The sequence below is a fragment of the Anolis sagrei genome, chromosome Y, assembly GCF_037176765.1.
Source record: "Anolis sagrei isolate rAnoSag1 chromosome Y, rAnoSag1.mat, whole genome shotgun sequence".
Taxonomy (NCBI): Eukaryota; Metazoa; Chordata; class Lepidosauria; order Squamata; family Dactyloidae; genus Anolis; species Anolis sagrei.
Genome location: NC_090035.1, coordinates 72,547,462 through 72,569,776, shown reverse-complemented (window position 1 = coordinate 72,569,776; position 22,315 = coordinate 72,547,462). Strand labels below are relative to the sequence as shown.

The following is a 22,315-nucleotide window of genomic DNA, read 5'->3' as shown; positions in this document are numbered from 1 at the left end:
CACATGGGGGTTCTTTGTGGTAGGTTTGGCCCAGTTCTATGGTTGGTGGGGTTCAGAATGCTCTTTGACTGTAGGTGAACTATAAATCCCAGCAACTACAACTCCCAAATGTCAAGATTCTATTTTCCCCAAACTCCACCAGTGTTCACATTTGGGCATATTGAGTATTCTTGGGAGAGTTTGGTCCAGATCCATCATTGTTTGAGTCCACAGTCATCTTTGGATGTAGGTGAACTACAACTCCAAAACCAAAGGACACTGCCCACCAAACCCTTCCAGTATTTTCTGTTGGTCATGGGAGAACTTTGAGTGTAGGTGAACTATAAATCCCAGCAAGTACAACTCCCAAATGACAAAATCATTTTTTTAAATGAGGGACATACATTTGGTTGTTAGGTGTCTTGTGTCCAAATTTGGTGTCAATTCGTCCAGTGGTTTTTGAGTTCTGTTAAACGAACATTACATTTTTATTTATATAGATATCTTTTTGGACCTTCCACTACAAAATATTGCACAGTACATGTACCCCAATAGAGAAAATCTGACTTGGTGATTTTATAGATTGCACTTCTTCAGCTGGGAATGTGAAATGAGTTTATTGCTTTGTGTAAGAAGTGTGCATAGGGGACTTCTTCGAACATACAGACTGGAGTTTCAGGGGATTGACTTCCATGTAAACTGTGGTAACCTACATCACTTCAACTTCCCATTCTGAAGCCTTCAATTCACCGGGCTAAATGCCGTTTTAGTCTAAACTGCAGGAGACTCACTGCAAGAGATGCAATTAGGAATCAATGTTTACTGTAGGTGAGGCCAGTCAATTTTACTAGGCCTACTGTGGTTGGGACTAGAATTTAGCCAACTAAAAAGTTGGCAACTGCATCTGAACCTGCTGAAAATAATGGAAATTCCAGATGGTTCTCCTATAGAAAGCTACCTTGTTTGTGACTCACAAGGGTATAGTTGATATTCCGTTCTTGTGGGTTTTTTCGGGCTATATGGCCATGTTCTAGAGGCATTTCTCCTGACGTTTCGCCTGCATCTATGGAAACGTCAGGAGAAATGCCTCTAGAACATGGCCATATAGCCCGAAAAAACCCACAAGAACGGAGTGATTCCGGCCATGAAAGCCTTCGACAATACATAGTTGATATTGTTTTATGTAAATGAATGTCAGAAAAAAAAGATGAAAATCTTTCACATAAGGTGAGAATTTTGCAGCCTTCGAAATGTTGATGAACTGTAGTTCTGTTGCAGTTAAGCAGCATCTGGGGTGCTGAGGGGTTGGCATCATGTTACTTTTTGACTCGAGTGGACCTGAGAAACCTGTGGAAATAGTTGCAATGAGAATGGGGATCATACAGTTTTCCCAGATGCCATAGACTGTAACTCCCGGCGACATTCCTCATCGTTGTTGCACTGGCTACGACTATTAAGAATTTCAGTCTGACACCATACAGAGGGCACTATGATTTCAGTCCCTAGCTGAGGTACCTACATTTTTGGATTTTCCATTCTGGTTAGGACTAACATGTGATGAAGCCCCATGACGCTAAATTATTCCTTGTTCTCACATGAGAGAGTTCATTGAGAAAAGATCCCCAGCAGAATGTTTCTGCCAAATATTTTGAAATAAAAAGTTTTAGTTCTCTTTGTGGTTTCCCTATTCTTTTCTTTTCTCTTGCGTTTTGACTAGTTTTCCTTCCACAGTTTGGAATTTTCTTCCCCCTTTGTGTTTTTGTATATTTTGCTCTTCCTGAACAAATTAGTGTATAGTTATCAAATTCATAAATGGAACATATTTCCCAAGTTGTCATGGTTACATTATTATTAGTGGGTCCAGGGTTTACAAAACCACAGCACATGTACATCTCTGACAAATGCTGATAATGTCTGATAGCCGAGGAATTTCAGTGTGGTGTGTCTGTAGCTGATCATGGGCTTGAATCAAAGGCTCATATGTAATGCTATATTCAAAGTTGTCCTACTTACATGTCTCTTAATATTTTTTTTCCTCTGTTGCAGTTTGGCAAAAAAAAAATTGTCTCTAGTCAGGCAATGTTAGGAATTAATTTAAATGAAAAACACATAATCGTTGAACCATAATCTTTCCAGTATTATGCACAAGTCTTGAAAAGTCCTGGAAATCGGGGTGATAAAAATACTGTTCTGGTGACAAGAGTTTTCTGGCATCACTGATGATGCCTATCTTGTTTATTGTAAAGTTTGAAATGGATTTGGACTTGCATTGAACCTGTCATGGGTTGGAGTTTTCTTGTCAAGATGTATTTATAGGACTTTTCTGTTGCCTTTCTGTAAGGCTGAGAGAGAATGAATTGCCAACATCACCCATTAGGTTTCTTTGGCTGAGATGGATGATTTGTACACTGGTCTCCCGGAATCAGCCAGTGGTTTTTTGTTTTTTGTTTTTTTTTTTTTTGTTTTTTTTTTGCAAGAAGAGATTTAAACCAACATTCAGGCCACTAAGCCATACTGGCTCATATCCTGTTACATACATTGTTTTAACAAAAAAAAAACACCTTTCATGGGATGATCTGAAAGCCTGGTTCTGGCATTTCTTATAGTTAGTACATGGGTCCTTGGGAAAGTGGATACTCTCCGTTTTGCAAGTGTTATGTTATGAATCATGGTAAATAAACTGTGTTGCAGAGGGACATGGTGTTCAGATGCTTTCAAAATGATTTTTTGTTTTGTTTAGGTGTTTTGTATCCACCTTTAGGGTGTTTGTTGTTTTTGGTTCCTCTAATCTTTGCAGCTGGAACACTTAATACCCTCTTAAAGTCAACCATTTCTTTTCTGACAGTTGCAAAATGATCTCAGGTAATACAGCCTTCAGATATATACTCGAGTATAAGCCGACCCGAATATAAGCCGAGACACCTAATTTTACCACAAAAAACTGGGGAAATGGATTGACTCGAATATAAGCCGAGTGTGGGAAATGCAGCAGCACTGGTAAATTTCAAAATAAAAATAGATGCTAATAAAATTACATTAATTGAGGCATCAATTGGTTAAATGTTTTTGAATATTTACATAAAACTGTAATTCAGCATAAGACTGTCCAACTCTGATTCAACCATTATTCTAACCTTCAATGTAAATATGCTTATGTATCCTTCCAATAATAATAATAAATAAAATAAAATAATAATAATAGTAATAATAATAATAGAATAAAATAATAAATGTAACAATAACAGAGTAAAATAATAAATGTAATAACAATAATAATAAAGTAAAATAACAACAACAAAGTAAAATAATAAATAACCTTGACTCGAGTATAAGCTGGGGGAGACTTTTCAGCTTAGAAAAAAAGACTGAAAAACTAGGCTTATACTTGAGTATATACAGTAAGTTACATTTTTGAGGCTTTCTGTGCTGGTGACTGATTTATAAGAAAAGAGGTATCTTGTTGGCATTGCCAGCAGTATTTGCGATATTTGTATACTGCCCTTCTCAACCCCAACTCAGGGCGGTTCACAGTGTTGGCAACAATTCAATGCCCTCGATAAAAACAGTACTTTGAGGTTATGCAATATTTTTTTTCCCAGTTTGACAGATTTTTTTTTTATCTTGAGCTTAGGGGAGTTTGAAAGGTCACTTGAAATATATTGATTCATGTTCATCATCAAGGAGTTCATCAAGAACTTTTCTATGTACATTTGTTTTGTTCTGAACTCCAAAGGCATGTGCAAATAGTTTGGAGAGGGAACAATTGTCTGTCAGGTAACTGGCCAATGACCAAGCGGATATTTTTTGTTTCCTTCTCATAGAATGTGGTTTGCTTTACCTGATGTGAACCTACCTCACACTGTCCACCCAACTATTTTTGCAAAATAATTTAGTTGTGGAAATAGAGCAATTATTGTTATGGGCCTTTTTTTAGTTTATTTTTCAAATTAAAGATTGAACAGGTGGAAAGACAGGATGCACTTTTCTTCCACTCTGAAGAGAAAAGAAATCTGACTTTAGAAAATGTATCTTGTGGATATACCAGGGAACTGACAAAATTGATTATCAGGGACAGTGTTTATGTTACATGTCCATATTCTGTGATTTACTGTTTCTTTATGATATGCATATATATTGAAATAGGAATCCCATGAAAGTTGCTTCGTCATTGAAAATTCCTAAGTAGATGTTGAAAGCTGTTCGTTCTATTGACTTTCACTATACTCAGTGATATGTTTTAGTATCCAAAGTCTTGTTTTGTTGCATAATTAAAGCATATTGAAACTTGGTGCTATGGGAATCCCAGATTGATTACAGTGTGGCAGCAGAGCTAGTTGCTGTGACAAAAGATTATGTTTTCACTCGTTTAGGATTGGCAGAAGGTCTGCTAACCAAATACGTTAGATATGTTGTTGTCATACTGATTTGAGTTTTGGATCAAGGGCTCTAGGAGACTAGGATTTGAAGCCTGCTCAGCTATGGAAAACCACTGATGGCCTGGGCCCAATCAGATTGTGTGGGTCTTCACAATATAGTTTGAAGGCACATATCAGCAATAAGGGCAATGGATGTAAAAAACTAGAAGGTGGACAATCTGTAAGGGCTGCTGAAGTATCTGGATGACCTAACTTTTTGTACAGTGACTGTTACAAACAGGCCCTTAGCCAGGATTTTGATTTGGTGGGGGGCTGAGGATCTATCCTAGCAAATCTTTTCTGTTGTTACCCCAATACCCCCATGCATATGGGGTATATTAAGCATGGTGATCAGATCATGATATGAATAAACATAACAGTTTAAATAATGTACCAGTAAGGCCTTCTCGTGGACCACCCTGAGAATTTTGGGGGGGGGGGGGTTTAAGCCCCTCAAACCCCCCCCCCCCCCCCCCCCCCCCCAGCTACATGTCTGTTACAAAGGACATTTTCTTCATCTGGAACTACTTCATTATTTTAGTACACCGTTACCCACAATGTGATTAATACTTTCCTCTAAATAAATAAAAAGCTGTCTTCCTTTAGGCCGTATATATAGTTCCTAACTTTGGGGTTCACAGCATCTTTTTTCCAGTTGGCATTAACAGCAGTTGTATTTTAGGGCATTGAAATTATAAAAGTAGTCTGCTGGCTATTAAGAAGTGATACTGCTCTGTGTTTTCAAGTACTGGTTGTTTGGATACTGCAAAAACCCTCTATTCTTGTGGGCATTTTTAACTGAGGTTCATTGGAATTCCCATGAGGTCAGAAAATACCCTAGAAATCTCTCAGTGCAATGATTTAAAAAGTCCATGTAGATAAGGTTCAGTTTCTCTTTCAAGTTTTTAATGCCCTTAATAATCAGACAATTGTAGGCTGTGTACATGCAGCATTTGTGTTTCGCCTTCTCTCAGCACGATGGCATTTCAGAATACCTTGTGAAAAATGCTTTGCCTGTTTTGTTCACTGTGGGAATTTGGGGCTAAGCTCTCCAAAGGATTCTGCATTGCCTTGCTGAAAACCAGAATAGTATTCTTTCCATGAGGCAGAACAAAATGTGCACAATCTGTTCTTGTGGAATGCTTTTTATTCCCCCTTTCCTCAACACTGTGAAGGTGGTTGAATTAGTTTCATTTAGCTTTAATTAATATGTATGATTATGTTTTATTTAAACATAACAACAGCAAGAGTGAAACAGACCAGTAGTCAGCATGGCACAGTGGCGTTCAGTATTAGATTAGGACTCCTGGAAAACCAGGGTTTGAATCCCTCCTCTGATATGGCAAGCCACACTTTCTCAGCCTCAGATGAAAGCAGAGGCAACCCCCCCACCCGGACAACTTCAGCCCTGAAACCTTGTGATAGAATTGCTATAAGTTAGAAATGGCTTGAAGGAACTGAACATCAATGGGTGTCTTTCTCATGGGAATAATCATGCACATATCATTATGACAAACTTTCATAGAAAATCCCATAACAGGTGTATGTGTGTGTGTGGCTTCAAGTTAGCTATTGGTTTATTGCTGTTTCAGGAGTTTCATAGGGGTTTCATATGCAATAAATACTCAGGGTTTGTTTTTCTGGTTCCTGCTCCTGAAATCTAGATTACAACACCTGATATTCGTTGGTGACTCCCAAATTAGGAATGGCCCTACTTATTTTTCAAGATCAGATAGGATCTGGTGCATTTAGGTATTCAGGTACCTTCAAAATATATAGAGTGATGTCATCTAAGTGGTGGGGAATAGACCACATGCTTTTCGTTCACTGATTTTTAGCTTCAGTCTCTGAAAACTTAAAATGAGAATGGGATTTGGGGGGAAAGGTCTATCAATTACTATAGAGTTGTTTCTCCATATTCGTGGTTCTGCATCCACAGGTTCAACTAGCCATCGCTTTAAAATATTCCGAGGGTAGGGTGGGGACACAAAAAGCAAACTTCGACCTTGCTGTTTATTCTGTTGAAGTGTAGGCATCTTGTAACCTTATGAAGTACATTAGAATGTTCAAAGTGCTTCAGTATCTAACAAAATGACAATTCTGTCAAGTAATCAACACCTAGATGTGGCAAAAAAAGCTCTGTGGTCGAGAGAACCTTGATTATGAACACGCCTAAGTACATTCTTCCTTAACTTGGTATCCTCTTGATGTTTTGGTCTCAAACTCACAGTATTATTGAATGGCAATCACACTAGCTGGTACTGATGGAAGCTGAAGTCCAAAACACTCAGAAATCACCAGGTTGGGAAAGACAGGACTTCATTCTTTGTTGAGTCAAGTCTTGAACTTGGGACATTCAAGGTCCACAGTACACTGATATTTGCTTTTGGGGACATGACCTAGCTCTCTGGCTTGCTCAAGTCTGGTCTATGCTTCCTTTACTCATCTTTTTCTCCTGTCCTCACTGCTATCAAATATTAAGCCTTCTAGACATGATACTATTAGTTCTCAGTAATGGACATCCACATCCTGAAAATGTAATGAAACAGCAGGTGCTACACAGCAGTGCAGAGGGAAGCAAATTGTAGCCAGATGAGTTGGGCAGCAATTCCCTCCATTCATGATTCTGCTGGTGAAGCTCAAGGAGTTTTAATCCAGGAACATGTGTAGGAGCACACTTTGCAAATTATTGCAGTAAAAGTGTTGGTGGGATCTAGAAGAAAGAGCTTCCAACTGTGACCATTTCCTTGAAACAAATAAGAATTCCCCAAGGTTGGAAAACTTCTGTAGGTGGGTAGAGCAGGTTCTTCTCTACCCCAATCCCTAATTTCATTTTTGGGATATAGATGCAGCCCACATGCTTAACATTGCTATGTGAGAAAGGAAAGCCTGTGGACTAGTAAATGTTATGCTGTTATTTGCAACCTTATGATTTCAGTTTCACAGATCTTAAAGAATACTAATTTCCCATCTCTTTTCTGGCTCAGTGTAAGTGCTGTGCCTGCTTGAGTATTATTTGAAAGCTGTATAGCATGGTTGACAAGTTACTAACATATCAATGTATGTTTTTAGTTTTACAGAAGGTGTAACTTTATAATGGATTTTGTGCTCATGACATCTAACTAAATATACAGGCAGTTGTTTTACATTTAACATAGCAACACATGCATATTTTTGCGACCTTGGTTTCTTCTCTTCTGACATTGAGGAATGGGAGAAGGGAGTGAAAGGTGGTCAGGACTAAAGTGTAGGTGGTTGTCCCTGGCAAACTAACTTGCAAAGGTGAGCTGTGGCATCAAGTCATGAATGCAAAATGATTTGGGGGGAAAACTATACCATCTTCAAGATGAATTTTCACCATTTGCTATTATAAGACAAACCTTCTTCTCACACTCCCACACCTTTTAGTTGCTTTCGGCATTATGACAGAGTGGGTTCGTGTTCTATGGGAGTGATCGATGACAAGGAAGAAGAAGAAATCATTACATTTTCAATTTGCCTCTCTTGGCCAAGGCAAAGTGTATCCAGAAATCTGTGGGATAGTTCCACCTCATTCAATCTGTCTATTTATTTCAAGATTTTTAGAACGCAACCATCAAAGCATATTTTAAATTTCCTACATTCAGTCATTAATAAGACTCTTATTTCCTTGCAAAGCTGTCATCAATTTAGTCTCCTCAGGTTTCTTGGATGTTTCAGTGACCAGTTTTTTTACCCAGACATTATGTAGACATTTCCATGACTGCTGTGTTTTCCTTCTGCTTCTTCCAATTGCATCCGTGGTGTGTCTTGCCCATACTGTTCTGGTTCCTGTTTTTCTTGACACCTGTCAGGCCCTGTTAGCAAGATAATAGTTTCCCATCCCTAAACCTTCAGTGACTTGTCTGAGCTGGAAAATGTCTTTTTTGCACCACAGTTGATTCAAAAGGGATCTTAACGCTAATCTAGCTTGTTATATATGAGAAAGAACAAACACAGATTTTTTTCCCTTAATATTAATGATTTTCTGTCAATTGCTAGATTTTCATTGAACCCCCGGTGGCGCAGTGGGTTAAACCCCTGTGCCGGCAGGACTGAAGACCGACAGGTCGCAGGTTCGAATCTGGGGAGAGGCGGATGAGCTCCCTCTATCAGCTCCAGCTCCTCATGCGGGGACATGAGAGAAGCCTCCCACAAGGATGATAAAACATCAAAAAATCATCCAGGTGTCCTCTGGGCAACGTCCTTGCAGACGGCCAATTCTCTCACACCAGAAGTGACTTGGAGTTTCTCAAGTTACTCCTGACACGACAAAAAAAAAATGAACTTGGCTACTGTTACTTATGTGACATCATATTTTACTTGACCTAGCTAGCTTGCGACCGACGGGAACAAAAGTGGTCGCCTAGGCCTTAAGGCCTTCTGGGTTGCCTAACAGTCCCCATCCCTCCTCTGCAGTCCCAGTCAGATAACACAAGGTGACAGTCTCATGAGCTTCCCAGTGTGTCCAGTGGGTTGTGTTAGGCTAGGTCAGGTGGATCACATGCTATGCAGGTCTGGACAAAGAAATACATGAGTTCATTTGCTGTATGACGACTTTGGTGATAGGGTCTGAATCAGACTATGCCAAGGTCAAAAAAGGAAAGGTGATGATTCCATCATAATGTTGGTAATACCTCAGTCTGTCACCTAATGGTCTTCAAGCATTCAAGTGGAAGGACCTTTATTTTAACTCCAGTCTATATTATTGGGGCCCTTCTTATTCCAGTTTTGTTACTGTACATCTTTGTCTTTTTTGGTGAAACGAAAGCCAGTGTGGAGTAGTGATTTGAGCAGTGTAGTGTGATAAATCCAGGATTCCATTGAGTTACATAAAGTCTCAGAAGGAGGTAAAAACAATCACCTAAGAGCCAATTTTGCTAAGAGAACTCCATGAGGGATTGGCATAAGTCCGAATTGATTTGAAGGCACACAACTGTACCCTATAAAAACGTGAACTACTGGATCTGAATAAAGGTCTGTTTAGTTTTGTATTCTGTTTTTGAGAGTAGTTCTTTTCCAAAAGTAGTCCATTACACCCCATGAAGGCAACAGCCTACCCCACGTAACTGGTTTCTGCTGATAATAATTGGCATTGCTCTGACCATTTTGTGAAATCATCTTTGCTATAGTAGACCATAAAAATAGTGCCACATCCCATTGTGGCAAATTCCATTGATTGCTTAGTAGAAGGAAATTCAGCATCTATAACTGCTCTCTTCAAACAAATGTATGTGACAGTTTTTTTCTATTGCACATAGCAATTACAGCATATCGTATCCTTTAGAAAGATAGACACTCCCCTATGACAAGAAAAACAGTATGTCAACATAAAATGTTTGCTAGCATAAAAGGATGGTTGTTGGCATTGTAAACCAAGGGTTAAGCCGAAGACCAAGACATAACTCACTTGTGTGCATCATGTTCCACCCACTCAACATTTGTTCTTCACATCTGGTGGCCTTTGACTGGGTCGAAGAGGTTCCTTAATTCAATTGAGTGATTTGCTGCTACCTATAAAGAACTTCAGAAAAAAAAATGTAAAAAAAAAAAATGCTAAAGACTAGTACTTTTATATCGATTAAGAAAAGTTCAACCATTCCTGGCTAAAACTTCCAATGTTACTGTTTTTCCCCCCACTGAAACTTGTTTGATCTAATTGATAGAGAAGAATACTTTTAGCATAGAATTAGTATTTCATTACACTGGTGGGGAAAATGTCTTTCTTGATATGCTGATAACATATCAACTTGGGCTTGGAAGTCAATGTTAAGGACTGATTTTGTAGTTAAGATATGCTTCTTTTACTCCTGTGTCTTCCACCACGAGTGTCATTATGTTAGTGGTAGTCGTGGAAGCAGTGACAGTCTTTGTATTTCTAGGTGCAAAGATTACTGCAGATGCAGACTGCAGCCAGGAAATCAGGAGATGCTTACTTCTTAGGAGGAGAGCAATGACCAGTCTCAATAAAATAGTGAAGAGTAGAGACATCACACTGGCAACGAAGATCCACATAGTTAAAGCAATGGTATTCCCTATAGTCACCTACGGATGTTAGAGCTAGACCATAGGGAAGGCTGAGCGAAGGAAGATAGATGCTTTTGAACTGTGGTTTTGGAGAAAAGTTCTGAGAGTTCCTCGGACTGCCAGAAGATCCATCCAATCCATACTTCAGAAAATAAAGCCCGATTGCTCATTGAAAGGAAGGATAGTAGAGGCCAAGATGAAGTACTTTGGCCACATTGTGAGGAGAAAGGAAAGCCTAGAGAAGACGATGCTGGGGAAAACAGAAGGAAAAAGGAAGAGGAGCGACCAAGGGCAAGATGGATGGATGGCATCCTTGAAGTGACTGGCTTGACCTTGAAGGAGCTGGGCGATGGTGACGGCCGACTGGGAGTTCTGGCGTGGGCTGGTTCATGAGGTCACGAAGAGTCAGAAACGACTGAATGAATGAACAACAACAACAGTCTTCACTTTAAAGTGAATTTGTAGATGAATGGTTGGTGTTCTGTGCCTACCTTTTGAGCTCCTGCAATGTTCCAGCTTGATATTACCTGAAAGTGGGTACATTTGTCTCCCGCCCTTGGGTGTGACTCTGCAGGTTCTTGCTGCTCTCCCTGCATTTTGCCCAAAGCGAGGAAATTTGCTTGGCTGCCAGGCACTGGTCTACTGGAGAAATGGCTCACTTTTGATAAGCAGAATCTGTACAAGGACATGTTTCTTTGATCAAAGGTCGGAGGTGGGGGGTGGTTATTTGGATTATTTTGCTTGCTTCCTGCCAAGAGTAAACTTGCATAGTTTGCCTAGCCTTTAAGCAAAGGAAGAAAAGAAAGTAGATCTTTTCACAAAAAGCATTTTGGCAGTACTTTGAACTGGTCCAACTGGTTAAGAAACATTTTTGGCAGGACTAGGTAGCATAATGGCAATTTCATGTTTCCCTGTTTGCTGTAACTGTTGTCTTTTCTGTACAGGCAGGATTTAAATTATTTTACACCAATCATGTTGGCCATTAGATATTTCTCAACGGGAGCATTTTTCATCATTTGGGTATATTAGTTGTTGGGACTTGAGACCGACTGCCTGGAGAGACCTGTGATTCCCACTGTTATTTGAACTCTTTCAATATGGGAACCTGTTTTACCTTTTTTTAAAAAATAGAGGGTTGTTTCTTTTCTTTCATCTTTACCTCTCATAGTATTCTTTTGAAAAACAAATATTTGTCAGCCAAGAAAATTATGACGGATGGAATGACGCACTGTCAGTCAAGGCAGTGTAACCTCCTTGCATCGCATGATCTATTAGTTGAATTTCAGTGATTCCAGAGTGTTTCCAGCTAGTGGAGAATTGGGACATGTCTCTTTGAATGAGACATGGGCCTGAGGGATTTGGAGAAGAGGTGGGTAGATAGATGAGATATAGGAAGATTGGAAGGTGAGTCTAGAGCAGCCCTATCCAACCTCTCACATATAGTGCCAAAAGCAAATGCGTTCAGGGACTTAACAATGTCCCTCCTTCCAATATTGGCAGCCTCAGGCAAAAGGGAGGGTTAGTTGAGGCAATTTGCTGGTCAGAGGTTCTGCAAGCACTAACTTAGGTAAGCATGATTCATCCTAACTTCTCCTAGGCTTAAGAATCAAAACCTGGCCTTCAGAATTGGCTACCAAGAAGCTAGTTTTGTTTGTGAATAATGGGACCTAATTGTGAAGGTTGGCTTCAGAGTGTAGAAACCTACACCTCCAAAAGCACACTCTCCCAATTAGTATCTTCCTCTGCTTGGTGGCTGTGTGAGAGTCTTGTCTGCTATGGCGCGTATAACAGTGTGGTTTTGTTCACTGTGTTGGCGTGAGTTGAAGCATTTGCCTTTCCAGAGAACTTTCTGCCTTCCAAACCTCAGCTGAGTCATGTCTGGTCATGATGGTTAATGTTTTCCCTGGGATGCCTTGTGTAAGCACGCAGCTCCCAACTTGCTCAACGTGGAAGAGCTGTAGAGTCTGAGCAGAACCAACTCTGTACAAGTTTTGCTGTTTTGTTTTCGTTCTTTTTTTTAAAAAAAGGTTTTGGAAATCCCTGTGCATTATTGATGAGATTGAGAACTTGGAAAGTTATGCTATTGTCTTTGCTCCCGCCTCCATCTGTTAAGTTTACTGGTTGTATAGGTGCGACTTTCAGAATTAGAATTTTAAAAGGTTTTTTTTAAATGTTATAGCTCTTTTATACTCTGTGTGACTCAAAGGCATGGGATGATAAGTCTGCAGCATTCAATTAGCTAGACGAGTGATGTAATCATGCATTAATCAACTAAGAGCTTGTTCATAGGGGTTTTTTTTGGGGGGGGGGGATGAAGCTTGTAATCCCAACATATCAGGGGGAGGAGGGGCATATTGTTGAAGGCTGAGCTGGAAGCTTTCTCTGAATTAGCTGAGCAGTGGATTTAAAGAGCGTATTCAAAATACTGTATTGACACTGAAAAAAGTCAGAATCCTGGAGCTGGTACTCACTGTCTTAGCATTCCCTTTTCCTTCATTTATTGGTGATGCATATGAGTATCATTACTCTAACAATGAATATAAACATGGAGTGCTGTTTTGGATCACACCACGAACTTATTTAGTCCAGTGTTGTTCTCTTTACACAGTGTCCATGGAATATCTGCCAGCAGGTCACAATGGCAGCTGCACAGTTATGCCCTCCATCTTGCAATGCCCAGCAATAGATTTGCTGTTGTGTGCCCTCATGTTGACTCGAACTTATGGTGACCCGATCATAGAATTTTCCTGGCAAGATTTGTTCGGAGGAGGTTTGTTATTGCCACCTTCTCAGGCTGAAGGAGTGTAAAAGGCCAAGGACCTTAATACTATAGCAGAATGGGGATTCAAACCTTTATTTCATGTGTATTGTCAAAGGCTTTCATGGCCAGAATCACTGGGTTGTTGTAGGTTTTTTTGGGCTATATGGCCATGTTCTAGAGGCATTCTGTCCTGACGTTTTGCTTGCATCTATGGCAAGCAGCCTCGGAGGTTGTGAGGTCACATCCTCTAAGGCTGTTTGCCATAGATGCAGGCAAAACATCAGGAGAGAATGCCTCTAGAACATGACCATATAACCTGAAAAACTTAAAACAACCCACTTCATTTCATAGTTTTTTAGTCCAGTCCTCAAATTAGCCTTTGGCAGCTGATAACCCCGAGAGGCATAGCCTCTTTTGATGCCGGAGGTAGCACAGCCATCCTGCTTAGCAACTACTGATAGCCCTACCTTTCATGAATGTATCTACCACCATCCATTTAAAGCCATCCAAGCAGGCTGCTGTCACTACTTTTTGTGGCAGTGAATTCTACAAGTGTAGCTACATGCTGGCTGAAGAAGTTGCTGCACTTTCTTCAAAATTACTGGTTCTACCTGCATGCAGAATAAAAAAAAACAGTTTACTAAGGTTCCTGTAGTTGACTGACAGCCCTAAATTATTTATTTGTTATGTTTCCAACCCACCCTTCCTCCCAGGAGTAGAATTTGACAGTAGAGTTCTGTTATAAGACGGTCACGTAGGCTTAGGCAAGAGGGAAGGGACTTGCCCAGGGCTGCACCCTCGCCTGCCTCTTGGGCACCAAATACTGAAAGGATTCAACTCCAGCTGCCAAGAACAACAAGATTGCTGCCTAGCAGTGCTTGCTTGCTGAACCTAGTCCTGGGCTTCCCTTCTTGTTTTGTACAGAAATTAGATACCTATGTTCTGAAGTCAATTCCTTGTTTCATCTAGTTTTGTCATTTTTTAAAGGTTATGTCTGTTCCAACACTATTAACTGTACTAGGTGAATGGAATTGTCTTATTGTGAGAACATTTGCTGTTGTGTGTCATCAAGTCATTTCCAGCCTAAGGCAAACCTGTCACAGGATTTTCTTGGCAAGATTTGTTCAGACGGGGGTTGACTTCACATTTTTTGAGGCTGAGAGAATGTAACATGCCCAAAGTCATCCAAAGGATTGCCAACTCAGGCAATACAGTTGCTGTCCCATTACTGCTGCATTGCTGAGTAAAGGCTTTTCTGTATTTAGATAGTGGATACCTCTTTGTGAAATTCAGAAAAAGTATTTACTGTGATGCAACTGGAGGTTATACTGGTGCAGTTTACCAACAGGATTTTGGCCCTTGTGTGTAGAGCTCTGCTCGGTATTGACTTTTCTTTTCCCTTTTTCCTAACAGTACTCAGGAGATGGGATACGTCCTCCCCACATTTGATCTAACTGTTTCCATTTTCTCTCTTTCTTCTCTCAACGACTCTTCAACTTTTGGGTCAGGCCTGTGGGTCTGCTCAGTGGCTAGTGCTTTTATTTGCTCTCATGGTTTTGTTTGCTTGTGAAAGGCAACTCTTGGCAGACTTAGCATAGCTGGGAACTGAGAAGGAGTTAATGTCTGGGTCATGACTCTTGGCTGAAATCCCAGATGGAAAATCAGTTTGCTTTGTGCAGGAACAAACAATATTTTTTACCCGGGCGGGAGAGCTGAAATGGTAAAGAGCCAAACTTGTGGGTAAGGACCCAGGGACTGTGAGTTGGAATGCTCTGCAAATCAAGCGAGACTGCAGACAAAAGGCAGTGGCTAGTTTTGCTTGCAGCTTTTCTTTGTTGCCTGGCACTTCAGCATTTGTAGTGTCATCAGCATTTGTGGAAAAGGATACCTAATGAACATCATTTCTCACAGGTTCTGGCACAGACTATTATTCATTCTTCCTTCTGTCATGCCATTGCTGCTAAAGGCTGGCCTGCACTCACATGATCAAGATTAAATTCCACTAGCCTGGTTCCGTCCTGAACTCAGCTGATCTCACCTGATTTTGAAGGCTAAGCAAACCTGAGGCTGCTTGCTTCTACAAGAGATTTCCAAGGATGGGCTGGGAAACAATCCTGCCTGAAACCCTGGAAGGCCATTGCTGCTGGTCCAGATTGACAGATCCTGGGTAAAACGGATCAGTGCTCTAGCACAGTATGAGACAGCTTTTTATGCTTCTCATCCCATTAGCTAGTCTTGTAAGCCGCTCCGAGCCCCAGGGGAGTGGCGGCATATAAGTTTAAATAATAAATAAATAAATAAATAAATAAATAAATAAAATTCCATGTTTCCCTGTACTCTCTTGCAAACCACATGGGGAGAATTGTTTACTTAAATGTCTGTTATGCTTTTTCCGATTGAATAATTGAATAAGGAGCCCCCGGTGGCACAGTGAATTAAACCGCTGAGCTGCTGACCTTGCTAACCGAAAGATTGCAGGTTTGAATCCAGGGAGTGGCGTGACTCCCGCTATTAGTCCCAGCTTCTGCCAACCTAGCAGTTCGAAAACATGCAAATGTCAGTAGATCAATAGGTACCGCTCTAGTAAGAAAGTAATGGCACTCCATGCAGTCATGCCAGCCACATGACCTTGGAGATGTCGATGGACAACACCGGCTCTTTGGCTTAGAAATGGAGATGAGCACCCCCCTCCCCCCAGAATTGTACATAACTGGACTTAGTGTCAGGGGAAAAACTTTACCTTTACCTAATTTGATACTGTGTATGTGAAATTTCCAGCCAGTTTCCCATCCAGGCAGTGATCAGCTGTACTCAGGCTTCCCCATAGCACAGTGCTTACATGGTATCCTCAGATGGCATGGCTTCCTGAAGAATTTCATTTGAACTCCCTGGGAAATAAGTTTCTTCTGACCATTGTTTTGCCATAGAACCCTGCATGAGCCTTGAGGAAAGCTCTTCTTCCAGTACCACCACCACAAGCAATGTTGTTGCACCTTCAAATCATTTCCAATTTATGGGGACCACTAGCCATCCCCTGCCACGCGTTGCTGTGCCCCACTCTGTGTATATGTGTTTTGTTATATATATGTGTGTGTGTATATGTGGTCTCGCACATGAATTGTGCAAAACCACAATTTTTAATTTTTGCCTTTTTATTTATCTTCTGCTTTTCAGTGTTTTTATGAGTGATGGTCACTCATTGGCCTGAGAGGTGTCTTGTGTCCAAATTTGGTGTCAATTCATCCAGTGGTTTTTGAGTTATGTTAATCCCACCAACGAACATTACATTTTTATTTATATAGATAAGGCAAACCCTAGGTGAACCCCATGCAATTTTCTATGACTGAACAGGGATTTGAACCTTGGTCTATGCAAGTTAAGCACTCAATCCACTATAGTATGCTGGCTTTCAGTGGCTGCTCCCAGGCAGGTTAGCCTGGATACATCTTTTCCTGTAGTCAATAGGAAGTGAAGACTTTTAAAAATCTAGTAGATACTTTGAATGGCTGATTAGAAGGAATGGGCTTTGAATAGCTCAAGATAACTGTTTTTATTTCTTCCCTACTTAATAGATGCATTTACAGTGTGCTTAATTCACTAGCTAGCTGATGTTGTAACATTAATTTTACCTCTGAGTTAGAATTTTTGTTTCATTTTTCCCCCAATTTTTACTTTTCTTTTTAGGGGAAAAGTGGGATGATATCACATCAGCTTTAATGGCACCGGAAATAGTCAAACTTCATATTTTGTACACAATACACAACTAAACATCAGATGCTTAGAATCAAAACAGGAAGAAGCCATCTGTTGACACTGCATGACTGCATAGCAGCTGGAAGCCTTTTTTTTTCTTGCAACAAGTTTTTGCTAGCAAAGGCTTTTGAGTACCAGGCTGGAAGTGAATATCACTGATTGAGGATTGTATGTGAATATCGGTTGGCAGTGGCTGAGTGTATTAAGCAAGAGAGGCAAAAAGAAGTATAGGATTTTTTTGGTGTGTGATGGGGTTTACCATATGGAAACTATGGAGAAATCAAAGAGGCATATCAGGAAAGCTTTCTTGTGCCAGTAGGTCAGGGAAATATCTCGTGCTATTCTTGACCCTTAACAAATTTTCTGTGTTGGCTTTGCTCACTGTTGTGAGGAGACTTTGCAGTAGCATCCCTTCTCACAAAGACTTCAATTTCCCACAAACCTCCCGATCTCTGTTACAGAAGCCGAAGCCAACATGCTATACTGCCTGTTTGTTTTCTAAATATCTCTTTTCACCTCTGATTTTCTAGTCCTTTCAAAGTGTGAATTCTTGTCTCTTTCCCTTCAGTTGGATTGTGGCTGCAGGGTCCCAGACAGGATTTTCTCTTTTTTCTTTCCCACTGAAAACCTCTTATGTTTTAAACTCAACCATCTCTTCTAGACATTTTGTATATTTTCTAGTGGATCCTGCCAAAAAAACAACCCTGTCCCCAAACCCTACTGCCTTTCAGACATAAAAGGATATATGGCAAGGGTTTAAGCTCCGGAGGGCAGTGGCGGGAGAGGAATATCCACTTTTGCTCTCAACCTCAGTGCAAGCTTTGTATTGCTGAGCTGATGTGGGCTGGCTGCCAGGTACAGACGACTACAGTAAGCGGATCTGTCCTCCCCCCCCCCCCCCCCCAATCCCTTTTGTAACCATCCCATCGGCTATTGAACATTACTGGAACCAAAGGGAAGTCTGTCTGGCCTCTCACCAAGACTGTGGAGTTGAGATAGTAAACCTTCAACTCCTCTATGATTCTACGTTTCGTACCCTTCATAAATGCATATTAACTTGTCAAAACAAATTGGTGGGGCAAGGCATTTTGCCACCAGCTCATTATGCAGTTGTGTGAACATATTTTTTTTGCCGGGAAGTGGGGGGGGGGAGGTGCCTCACTGAATTTATTGAGGTTGCTCCATAAATCAGGGGTCCTCAAACCAAGGCCCGTGGGCCAGATACGGCCCTCCAAGGTCATTTATCCGGCCCTTGCTCAGGGTCAACCTAAGTCTGAAATGACTTGAAAGCACACAACAACAACAACAACAATCCTATCTCATCAGCCAAAAGATCCACACTTCCCATTGAAATACTAATAAGTTTATATTTGTTAAAATTATTCATTTTAATTATTGTATTGTTTTTAAGTGGATTTTTGGCATTGCAAATAAGATATGTACAGTGTGCTCAGAAATTCATTCATTTTTTTCCTTCAAATTATTATCTGGTCCTCCAACAGTTTGAGGACTGTGACCTGGCCCTCTGTTTAAAAAGTTTGAGGACCCCTACCATAAATAGAGCTAGGTTCATTATGTTCCTGAACCAGCTGACGTCCCTGTTCGAAACGCCTTTCCTAACCAAAGTCTGTGCCAGAAGAACTTTGGGAAAGTTTTCTTCCAAGACTACTTGTTCTAGACTCTATCAGCCAATGTGGCCAACAACCATGTTGATCCTGGGATTCTGGGAATTTTAATCTAAGCTCTGTTTATCTTTTCATGGGCTAAATAGCCCAAACACTTCCTGGACAATCATTTCAGGGGCTGACCCAAAGTGCAGCGGGGGGAATATCGTTCTTTTCAGATCTCCCCACCTATTGCTGCCATAGCTGTGCCGCTGCACTATCTTGCTTGTGCAAACATGCCTCTCCCTCTCCACCCAGGTGTGAAACCTCAAAACCTGACAAGAGAAAGGGATGGAAGTGAGAGGCAGATGAAGGCAGAGCTCTGCCTGAGCCTCTATTACTGTTTTGGTTTAGGCCAGAGGTCTACATAGGTATAGAAGTTGATAGGTACAGCAGAAAGATTATAAAGACTTGGCTTTTATGATGTGCCTTTGGAGAGTGAACATATATTCCAATCCTGTTGTTTCACCTGCACTGTTTCCCTCATATTGCACTTTCCCCCACCTTATTGAAAGTCTAATACCACTGTTGCGTCCCCTATGAGCTCCTCCCCCACAAATGTACCTTTTCATTGCTATCTCATTCAGTGTTTTATCATTTTATGTCACGCATTTGGCCCACCCACTGTTTTATTTTCCATTATGTTACTTTGTACTGTTTATTTTACTTGATTGGTTTATTTATTTTATTGTGATGTTAATTTGTTGTTTATATTTTATGTTGCTGTAATGTATCGCTGGGCTTGGCCTCATGTAAGCCTCTCCAAGTCCCCTTTGGGGAGAAGGTGGCGGGGTATAAATAAAGAGGAGGAGGATGATTATTATTACCCCCACTTTAGCAGTCATGGCTCCATCCTACAGAATGGTGTAGTTTGAACTTCAAAGTTCAAACTACAAATCAGGGTAGTTCACAGCATGACCTGTAGTACCCTATATTTATGTATATGTCTAGAAATTTTAGCCAGCCTTACCAAAACTTGAGTTGCCTTTTCTGCAGATCAGTGCGAGAATTGTGCCTTAACCCCTGTCAAAAAAGGAACCATCCCCTTCTCTGAGTAGAGTGGCAAAAGGCAATAATAATAATAATAATAACAACAACAACAACAACAACAACAATAACAACCTTTATTTATACCCCGCCACCATCTCCCCAGTGGGGACTCGGAGCAGCTTACATGGGGCCAAGCCCGTACAACATATTACAGCAATAAAATCAAAGCATGAACAACAAACAACATCATCAAAATTACATTAAAATGTAGTCATAAAATAACATTCTAATAAACACAATCGCGATAATGATAACAATGGGCAGGCCGCATATACAGGATAAAACAATTAAAAGACTGTAATGAGATAAAATAGGAGGAGGACATTTACAGGGAACTCATAAAACACATAGAGTTGTGAGGCTTAACTTCCCATTTGGGGGGCGCGAGCTCCAGTCACAAAAACGTTGAGGGGTGCAAAAAGTCATGGTGTGCACCTACTCACCAAAGGCGCAGCGGAAGAGCCAGGTTTTAAGGTTCTTTTTAAACATTTCTAGTGAAGGGGCTTTCCTGATCTCTCCAGGTAAGAGCTCTGTCCTGGTAGAAACTAAAAGAAGCACCAGCCTCATCTATTCTCTCCACCATGGAGCCACTTCTCACCTTTTTGAATGCCTTGCCCCTCTAAGTCAGCATTGATCCTTTCCCTTCTGTGTGGAATGACCCTTAACTTATCCTTGGATCATGACAGGTTCCATAAAAATTGGCCCCCAAAACTGCCCTCGACTTATACATGAGTTTGACTGACATATGGCTGTATACAGTTTTTAAACCAGCATTATGACTGCCATATCAGAATAGTGTACAGGCACTTTCTCTCTCCAGAACTGTGCCTGGAAAGAGACTTAGTACTGCTGTTGCTGCCTGCTGCCAGGGTGCCATTGTGCTCAAAAGAGCTTGGCCGTGTTTGTGTGTGAGAGCTCAGGTTACAAGAAAACGAACAAAATAGACACTGGATTTGAATGAAGGTCTACTTTTATGTATTTTGGGGCTGGTGCGTGACTTTAATCAAGCTGTGTGTGTGTGTGTATATATATATAATTTCAGTTCTCCAGCCATAAATTAGTACTTGGGGACCGATTTTACACTGTCCTGTGGGTAATGAAGTGCATGAAGATATTGACAAGTCTTCTGTGTCATTGAAAGTAGAGAGTAAATGTCGGTTCAACTTCACTGCGAGCTGGAATTAAGCAGCTGCCTCAGGTTGTGACTTTTTGAAGTTTTTAAAGGACAACAAGCTTTGTGTTGTTAGTTCTTCAGTGTGACTTCAACACTTTACAGCTAGATTTTCTTTTAAGCTTCCTCAAGTCTTGTCAAGAGGAATAATTCCTGTATGTAAAACATGATATATGTATTTTAAGGAGCTTGATAAGAAATTAAAAGGAAACTAATATCTTCAGAAGTATGTTTGGTCACATCAGTGGTGATTTATTTATATGTGCATGTAGACTGACTAAAGGAGGCTCAGGGACACAATGAGGAGAAGATAGGGGATGATGGTGTCACCACTTAGATTTGCTATTCCTGACTGCGTAAATGTTTCCTATGAAAGTGTATAGGGTCGGAAGAGAGTTCTGTTTTTCTCACATTGTTGGAGCAAAGGTTATCTACTTATCAGCAACTTCTGAGCTTTGTTCTGAAACCGGAAATCTCCCAATTTATACTTCACAGAGCATTGTGTGCCTTATGTGTCAGTGTGCTTGAAGAAATTCTCTTCTCCTTAAGATGAAAACAAGGCCTGGAAATGTGGAGACTCCAAGGAGTAAAAATATCTATCTAAGTTGGGAACAAGTGACTCAGCGTTAAAGAAGAAAACTGCCCACAGACTTCAAACCATTTTTGATTGAATAGAGTTGTGAGGGGTTTGTGCGTCTGTGTTTGAGAGAAAGATGTACATGCTGAGGTGGGAAGCTGTGGCAGGTCTGTGCCCTGATTTTCGCTCCCAAAACTCTGGTGGGCTCATAGCCTGCAATAAACCAAAAAAGAGTTGGCTGGAAATCAAATTCATTTTTTCCCCAAAATGTTAAATGATGCACACACACACACACACTAAACTTTTGCAAAGATGAATGGCTGCTTTTGGAGGTTTCTAGCATCAGCAGTTCATCAGGGGTATGGCTGTCATATATGGATGTATGTGTGCAAGCAAAATGAAGATAAGAATTCTACCTGAAAGAGATTTTCCTTTCATCCTCAAATTTCTAGCATTGCAGAGAGCGAGACAGAATTCTTCTACATGCTGCATTTGCATTGCACTGCTCACTTGGCCTTCTACTTTAATTTGGATGTCTAAAGCCATTTCTGAAGTTTTAGTTGATTGCAATGCCATAGATTTGGATTTTCATGGGAAGAGGAGGGAGTCTTATTTGGGGTCAGTAACCTCATTCCTCCCTCCCTGGGCAAAGAAGGCCCTTTTTTCATGTCAGGAGCGACTCAAGAAATTGCAAGTCGCTTCTGGTGTGAGAGAATTGGCCGTCTGCAGGAATGTTGCCCAGGGGACGCATAAATGTTTTACCATCCTGTGGGAGACAAATCATCAGGGGACGCCCGGATGATTTGATGTTTTTATCATCCTTGTGGGAGGCTTCTCTCATGTCCCCGCATGGGAAGCTGGAGATGACAGATGAGAGCTCACCTCGCTCCCATGAGCCCC

General features: G+C 40.8%; 1 protein-coding gene across 1 annotated transcript in view; it reads left to right on the top strand.

Annotated features, from left to right (window-relative positions):
- LOC137095382 (protein phosphatase 1 regulatory subunit 37-like) overlaps window positions 1–22,315 on the top strand; it is a 57,800-nt gene that overhangs the window by 2,400 nt on the left and 33,085 nt on the right. The gene's annotated exons all lie outside the window — the stretch shown is intronic.